The 9,180-nt window shown below is 37.1% G+C and overlaps 1 protein-coding gene across 1 annotated transcript in view; it reads left to right on the top strand.

The window, feature by feature from the left end:
• Positions 1–717: 717 nt before the first annotated feature.
• Positions 718–9,180, top strand: part of fhdc1 (FH2 domain containing 1) — a 46,636-nt gene continuing 38,173 nt past the window's right edge. Inside the window, exon 1 of the mRNA XM_016559889.1 lies at positions 718–811. The gene's annotated coding sequence lies outside the window, so the exon portion shown is untranslated. The remainder of the gene's footprint in view (positions 812–9,180) is intronic.

Here is a 9,180-nt window from a genome sequence, read left to right as displayed (position 1 = left end):
GATAGGCTATATTCTATATGTATGTGCCTTGCAGAAGAAGTCGCCTCGGGGACATTAAGGGATGATTTTCTTCTGAAACTGTTTGGAACATTTTGCACTGAGAAAAGAGTTATAGAGTTATAAATAAATAAAAAAAATGAATGAAGGAAGGAATAAATAAATAAAATCAAAGACCCAAATACAGGAATAGATAAAAACTGATTTTTGACATAAAGAAACATGAGAATGCTTGCCTCCAGTGCCTAAAAGCACCTTCATTTTGTTTCCCTAAAAAGCAAAATGCATGCAAATTACTAAAGCACAGCCACTGGATTTGGAAAAAAAGGTTAATGAGATTCGTTCTCAATACAGTATTTGAGAATAGAATACATTTCAGTCAATGGTTCTAAAATTACCCTTAAATTACTATTTGTATCTGGACAATGCTCTATCATCTCCATGGTTGCCAAATAGACCTGCTTATGTTTAATAAACAGCCAGTGACGCTGTATGTCAATATTAATATTTGTGCCCGAGTAGTATTATGTTACACTCGTCACCAGTGAGTGACACAGCCTGCGTTCACACTCTCCAGCGGTCCCAAAGATTCACCTGAGCCAGTCACAGCGCGCACTGCGCATGCGCTGTAGCTCGGCGCACACCACACGCGCATGCGTAGTGTGTCCTCTGGCTGTAATGCGCTGCATCTTTGAGCGTCGCTGCAGCGCTGGACGCGCAGAATGTCGGTGATACCGACACACACCTACCCTCGGATACACGCACCTGCTGCAACAGGAAAAAAATAGTACATCTTTCCCTTAGATTCTACACGGTAAGTTCTTTAACCCAGTTTAAATTGCACGTTTAGTTCTTGTAATACGTTTAGGTTTTTACAATTATTTCTGCTGCTGAATGATTTTGTTTCTTCTAGCAGTGTCCCGTACTAGACCGTGCATTCATTGACTGACTAAAAGAATAATTTGAATATTCTCCCTGCGCATGGATTCTCCCATGGTCGCTCATAATGATAATATTCCCGCTTTGTGTGTGTGTGTGTGTGTGTGTGTGTGTGGTGTAGATTGACAGTTGTAGTCATTTATTGATTCTACAATTTCGCCCGTCTTTCTCCCTTGTCTTTCCTTTGGGTATAATCGATCCATTCTGTGTTTCCGTTTCATTAACACTCTGTATTTCTGTAGCCTTTAGTGTGTGATCGCTGTCACGCCATAGGACGCATCCCTAAAGATTACAGTATTACTCGTGTAACCTCACGGGTCCCATGAGTCAGCTCCTCTGTAATATGAACATGTTGTTCAGACTTTAATAAGAAAACTATAGCACGGTTCCTGCTCAAAAGCCTTCCGTGCCTCCTTTATTTAACTTTATTGTGTTGGACCATGGTCTGTAAACATTACATCATCTGAAATCTGTCATAGTCACAGTATCTTATAAATGTGAATTCACAGGACAACTGTAAAGTACAAATGTATGCATTTGAAGGTTTCTGCTGCTGACCAGCTCATGCTAATGCCCCTTAGAGACCCTTAGGGCTGTTAGTAGTGCTTTTTGTGCTGCTTTGTCACAGACTGTGATGTGCTTTATTGTAATCCTCTGAAGCCAGCTTCTTTAGTAGCCCATCCCATTTCTCATGGTGAGATGAATTGGAGACAATCCATTCAGGAACAAAGCTTAGGGAAAAGTTTTCCCTCAGGGTGAGGTCAACCGGGGAGGGTGGTTGTCTGTTGTCACATTGCCACGGTAACACACCCTAACATGGGGGAACTCAATTGGTGCAAGCGCCCCCAAAGTACTGACCTGATAGATTACCGTGGTAACACTATCTGAGCATGATTGTGATTTTGTGGATTGTGTTTTGGGTTCTGACAGTGTAGCTCCTTTTTTTTTGGTAAATATTTGGTGATGTTTATTAGTTATTCCTAACCGTACAAAGAATATTGCAGTGTACATTTGTAATCAGTAACAAACACAGACACATTAAAGCTCCAATTTCTATTCACAAAAATAACAGAAATACATCTTAACAGAAAACATCACTATGTGATGTTTTAGTATTATTTATATATAGAATGTTTAACATTTTTTATTTATCTTTTATTTTTTATATTTTCAGTTTTCATTTAAGTTTTAGTCATTTGTTAGTTTTTTTTAAATTCTTTTTTAGTTTCAACTCATTTTATTTCAGTTAGATCCCAGTGCAACATTTCTAGTTTTTAATTTATAATATTTCATCAGTATTTCAATAATTTATATTATTTTGTCTTTATTTCAGTTACCAAAAAAGATTTTTAATAGTTTTAGTTTTAGTTAAAAACAACAACACTGTCGTCATCACAGTTCCAGTTGTTGTTTTACTTAATCTGTCACAATGCTTCTAATGGGCTCTAAAGGGACTAAATTCACCAGTAAGCGGCTAGCTCTCTCATTTGCACACAAACTCATTTTATTTCAGTTAGATCCCAGTGCAACATTTCTAGTTTTTAATTTATAATATTTCATCAGTATTTCAATAATTTATATTATTTTGTCTTTATTTCAGTTACCAAAAAAGATTTTTAATAGTTTTAGTTTTAGTTAATCTGTCACAATGCTTCTAATGGACTCTAATGGTACTAAATTCACCAGTAAGCGGCTAGCTCTCTCATTTGCACACACGTAAACATCAGGTGTTTGGACTTCAGCTTCCCCTCCCACCTTCTGTAATCATGACAACCAAAGTGCGTCCTTCCGTCTGTGCCACTGGCTGATTCACTTCCCTGTATAAAATGGTTTGAAAAACATCAGACATCTTGTATTTCCTATTTTGTTCTATTGCACATCCACTCTACATTAACTAAATGTAATTTTGCTACACATCAAGATGTATTAGGATGGTTTTGGTATTCTGAGAGGTTTGATTTACACCAGTGTGCTCTCTTTGTTTGCACATGAGGTCATTTATATTTTATTGCGGTCATTTCACTGTCTACTATTACTAGTTGTTCCTATGGGGACTGAACTGAATTTGTAGTGACTGTGGGAGACAGAAAATCTTGTTTGTGGTGGAGAACAAGTAGATGTATTGGCTGTTAGCAGTGACTGTAATATGAGCATGTGTGTTTGTGTATTTTGCTAGTCCTTTCTAGTTATCACACTGTGTCCATTTCAGCACATGTGTATGTGACTAAACACTCATTCAGTTCACATTAAAGTGAAGCATGTGTAGAATTAGAATAAATGCCCACAAGCCAATATGCAGCTTCAGTGATTGACAGCGAAGACCATTTACATTAGTGCAGTATCCCAGTCAGTGCACTTTTCAAGCTACATTGAGTCCTGGTCCCATGTGGACAGGATGATCTTCATGGCTCAAAAATCTTTAAAAATGAACCCTTATGGGTTTCCCAGAAACTTAAAGGACACATTTAGTTTTCCTTCTCATATCGCACTTGTTATGCCTGATGCTTTAGATCATGCTTCTGTGTGTGATGTACAGAAATGGTTGTGTACGTTGTGAATTAGATCATCCTGGAGCTTTGTTTCTTTGAGGTTTAGAATTAGTTTGTCTTCTAAAGAATTCTTGAAGATTTCTGTTTGATTACTGTGTAGTTGTGTTCGGCGGTCTTTGTTGCTGCTTTATTTACCTTCTCTAATGGCCCTTCGCGATCAATAGAGATCACAGTCTTTGAGAAGCAAGCTTTCTCATGCTGGATACTCACGACCTCCCAGCAACACTGGTTCAGTTAAAACATCTGTCTTTACATGTATACATTTATACATACATTTATAAATTGTAACATTATTACACAGATGACTGGATGCCCTGTTTTAGTTATTTAGCTTAAGTTATATTCTCATGAAGTTCTCTCAAATCGTGTTTAGATGTGTTTTATATCTGATATCTTTATATCTTTGTATCTTATCTCTTCACTATAATACCGTCCTCACACTCTGTATTTGGGTCAAGCCTCACCCTGCCCCCCAGCTGTGGTTAAATTTGATAAGCAGAAGATTCATTATAGCCGTCCGTGGAGAAATCATTGTGCTATGAAAAAACCTTTAACATGTTACATTAAACATTATTATTTTTAAGATCACTTCCACATTGTGAATGAAAGCAGGAGGATGAGTAAATATCTCCATAGCTTTTGTTCATACAGAACACTTTGATGCAGCCAAACCAGCACGTGCACAAACAGACCAACACCTTGCATATAAAATAAGAAGTTCTGTAGTGTCCTTATGAAAAGAGTCATGTCAGGGCACAACAATAAAGATATTTTTGATTAGCTGTTTTTATGTGCCAGAAATACTGATAAAAAGATACAATATAAATATATAATGCAGATATAAAATATTTATATTTTTCATTAAATGTTAAAGAAATAGTTCACCCAAAAATGAAAAAAAAAATTTGGGGGGTAACCTAAACTTTTTAATTCACAATAATAACTGGAAATGTAAGTGGCTATATAGAGTCCATGAAAGCTGTATTTAGAAACAATTTTCCTGGAAAAATACAACATAAAATGTATTCTCTTTCTGATGCTTCTAAAAATGTATTCCTATTTCATCAAAACCTCGACTATGTCTGTTGGCTTTACAGTATCACATATAACACTTCTTTTTATCAGCACAATTTACAACAATAATATTCAATTTTAAATCATTTCTGTTTTTAGAGTAGTAGATCATTGTGGCCTCAGTTACTGACTGGTAGAGTACTTTGATGGCGTCAGTGGCCTCACCGATGTTTTACCCATACACAATATATAGACTACAGTGCGATTATAATGACCTAAAGATGACTACTATGCAGGAAATTAAAGAGAACTTGAAGCAAACTGTGTTTCCCCTTTGCAAGGTCTAAAATGTGACAGCTGGCACTGTAGATGATAAAAGGCCACACATTCACTGTAATATCTGCTAAACAAAATTTAGATGGTCAGCCTTTCCTGGATGTTTCCTTCCCCTAACATAGAAAATTGCAGAATGCATTTGACAGTTACAACACAAGACTCACACACTTTCTCAGAGAGCCAGCAACTGCTGATCACATGTTAAGGCTGCAACAGATGATGATTCCCCTTTAATTTGCCTTTTTAAATCATTAACAGCTTTAAACCATCATCATCAACCAACATCACACTTGGCAATAAATTAATGTTTGATACAGAAATGGCCACATGATTTGCATATAGCAGATGATGTCATACTGTATGGCAATGTATGGGTCAGTATGTCTGGGTCTTAAACAAAACCAGTGGCTTCTATCACTGTTCGTTTAGATCATTTAGCTTTCCAGTCTTTCCTTTGATTATGAAAGCAGCTTAATCTTCTAAAGACCCTGTGGGTGTTTGGACTTTGATATATGGCTGGCTTACAGAGACACTTGCACCAAATGCTGAATCCAAAGCACAAGCACCATTAAGACATTAATGCTTGAATCTGATTAAGTGTTTCTCAATCTCTGTGTGTTTCCTCAAAGGTTCTTTGTCTTGGTGCTGTTCATTCCACCCAAATATTCCACTGAAGGTATTAGATATCCAGTGTGTGGGTTATTGCCTCAGGCCTCATTTACCAGACATACTGGAAATCAATCTATGAGCAGAGCATTTCAAAGTGCGGTATCAATTGAATCAGGTAACAGGGCAAGACTCTGAAGAGTTGTGGTAGGGTAAAGATGTACGATTGTCTGTGTTTGTAGGGAAAAAGTTTATTTATGTGTGTGTTTGTGCATAGACAGACCCAAGGGCAAGCAAGTCTACTGTTATGTTAGTTGAAAATGAATACACTTTTGTACCTTCTGCTGCCTCTTGAGGGTCTTCTGAAGAATCACTGCCAGATCATCTTTCAGTTTTACACTGTTGTTTACTTCACTGAAAAAAAGATGTAATTTAAAGACGTTGCATGTAATAACATCTAAATTCACGTTATTTAAGTCAACAAAGCTAAATGTAAGGGCTTATTGAAGTTTTTACAGTGTTGAATAGAGCCTTTGAAATAGAATAAATTAGTATTCTTCTTGGGAAATTCGTTTTTTAAGACCAAGCATTTGACCTACACACCATCTACTTTATTAGATGATTTTGTGCTGACATCTTTTCTAAACAAAAGGACTAATCACTAACAAACAAACAATGAGAAATTTTAGGAGATTTTCTCCTAAGGAGGATTAATTTGCTATGCAGCCAAGCATGTGAACAGATGTCTAATGGTCTGGGTACAGCCTGTGTGTTTATTAATACTGTCCCATTATTTCCAAATGTGCTCAAAATCCATCAACTATACTTAAAAATGTCTGTAGCAATCAGATTTGTGTCAAGGTAGATTTGAGTCCAGCTCCCAGTTCTGAATTAGAAAGAGGCTTAGCTGGAAACACAGCCTCTTTTTTACTCCACCGATCCATTTTCACGCATCAAGCAAGCAAATCTGATGAGCTCTATGTCATGTACGTTGATAAATAGAGTGTTCTGGCATGAAACTCTAGATGGCGCAGTCCGATAGGTCTAACTCAATCTGACCTAATGACATCATTATCACATGGCTCAGCTGATTGGTTCTCTCCTGTATCGGTAGCCAATGAGCTCGCTGCTCAACATTCAAATATATGACTAGTGCTTGCCGTAGCAGTTGCAGCTTGCTTCAGAAACCCTCCACCTTCCCCAGCTCCACCTGTATAGATCTGCTACGAGGTGATTCATGTATGCTATATGGGGGTTATTTCATGTATGTTATATTTGCAGCAGCAATATTTCTTACATGCTCACAGCAGCATGTTGTGGATGTACTGGCAGTAGCAAGTCTCGGTACTTGCTCTGCCGCAGCAGCAGCAGCAGCAGCGTAGCAGATCTATTCCACCAAGACCAAATACATTAACATTGTCATGTACATTACCATGCCAATCCCTCCGAGAGTTGTCATGACAGAAATGTTTATATATTAATAAAAGCCTAAATTAAATCTGTATGTATAAAGCGATCATGTCTCTTCAGAAGACCATTGAATTAATTTGGATTACTTTTACAATGTTTTTTTTTTTTTGGTTGTGTGGATTTTCAATTGATGGACAAAAATGATGAGAGAATATTAAAAATATCTATTTCTGTTCAAGATGAAGAGTTTGGAATGATATGAGGATGCATGAATGATGACAGAATTTTTATTCTTGGGTGAACTATCCCTTTGTTTATTAATTTCATGAACAATATCGTTTCCTTCATCCACATTTGTCTTTCTCACAAGTGGCCAATTGGAGGTTTGTGTTTAATCACATTATTATAGTGTCGGATTTATCCTAAAATGATAATGTTGCTTTAAAATTCCCTCAAATGGGTTTCCAGCATTCTGTAACGTTTGTAAATGTGATGTCGGTTATAAGCATGAACAGATTTGGTGCTGCGTATATGAGTGTGTTGCTGTACACTGTCGCTGACATTGCAGCAAAGACACCACTGAGGTGAGATAGAATGTGTTACAGAGTGTTAACCCTTTACTCTCTTTTCTAGCTAACACAGTGCATGTACATTCTGGATCTGAACACTCACACATATAGTGTATACTTATACTATTATTCGTAAAAAAAAAAAATGTTAAACCATCATACAGCATAACCCTTCTGAAGAAGAAGACTTTATAAGGAAAAATACACCTACTTTTACATATGAATAAATTATACATAGTAGCTTGCGCCTAACTCAGCTGAACCAGCACGGAAACAGAGTCTTCCTGTGACGTCAATTGTCTTTTAATAAGTAAAAACCTAGAGGATCGAATGAGACCCTGTTGCAGTATAATGAGCTCTGGTTTACAGCACTTGGTGTCTTGTATTATCTGTTTCCAGAACATTCTTTCACCCCAATCAGCTTTGTCAGTAAAAAGTAACATCTTTGAACTTTTGTCTACACTGAACAATCCCTGCATTAAAGATACCTCACAAGTAGCAATGCCACAACGTTTTTGCTTTTTCCCTGAAATTAGACTTTTATGACCCTCAGCCTCTCTGTGAAATACATGTTACATAACAGAATCTGTTAAGTCGGATCCAAAAGTGCTGTGGCATTTTGCTGTGGCCTCTCCCAGCAGACGGCAGTATGTCATTCCTGACAGTAGTACATAAGATAAAACCCAGTGCCATTTACTGCAGTCTCTGCTCTCTCCGTGTCTGAGATACAAAGACACCTGCATGACAAGCCCTGACCCATGCTGATAATGTGCTGACCAATGCAACCTGCTCACAAGGCTCTTGTACATTATATATATCAAAATATTAGAAATTAAGCAATTTCTTTTTTTACAGCTTTGGTTGTATATCTATGCCAATTTTTATGTGAAATAGCTGCTTTTTTGCGGATTGGTTGTTGGCTGGTCTCCTTGACAACCTCACTGTACTTTGAAGGCTGTTTGATGTCGGCTGCTTTGCATATTCAAATAACAGATGTGGCACGAGTGAATCACCAGTATGAAAACTATTCTAATTATGTAATTCTGGATTAAATGGCTAAACATTTACCAAAATGTATTTTATTAAATATTATATTAATTTATAGTAATGTGCAATGAGTTGCCAGAACTAAATCCGCAAATAAACAAAAACAGTGTTTAAATCATTTACACCTTGAGCAACATTCTTGTTCAGTGTTCATTACGACACATATATTTTTGATGAATTCTGAGAGCTCTCTGACCCTCCCATAGACAGCAAGGGTACTACCACGATCAAGGCTCAGAAACGTAGTAAGGAGATCTGTAAAATAATCCGTGTGACATCAGGGGTTCAACCGTAATTGTACAAAGCTACGAGAATACTTTTTGTACGCAAAGAAAACAAAAATAACGACTTTATTCAACAATTCGTCACCCTGGTGCCATTTTGGAGAGTATCCATTGAACGCAAACAGCGTATGGTATTCTGTGTCAGCTGCGTCACGCGGATACGTTGTTTTGGTTAAAATCAAAGCGTAAACAACGTAGAAAACCCCTGATTTCACATGGATTATTTTACCGATCTCCTTGCTACGTTTCTGAGCCTTGATCGTGGTAATTACATTGCTGTCTATGGGAGGATCAGAGAGCTCTCAGAAATCATCAAAAATATCTTAATTTGTGTTCCGAAGATGAACGGAGGTCTTACGGGTTTAGAACGACATGAGGGTGAGTAATTAATGACAGAATTTTCATTTTTGGGTGAACTAACCCTTTAAA

This window comes from Sinocyclocheilus rhinocerous, unplaced genomic scaffold (genome assembly GCF_001515625.1).
Source record: "Sinocyclocheilus rhinocerous isolate Xijiao unplaced genomic scaffold, SAMN03320098_v1.1 scaffold1129, whole genome shotgun sequence".
In the NCBI taxonomy this organism is placed as follows: domain Eukaryota; kingdom Metazoa; phylum Chordata; class Actinopteri; order Cypriniformes; family Cyprinidae; genus Sinocyclocheilus; species Sinocyclocheilus rhinocerous.
The sequence above is the reverse complement of the archived record's forward strand: the minus strand, read 5'-3'. Positions and strand labels throughout refer to the sequence as shown.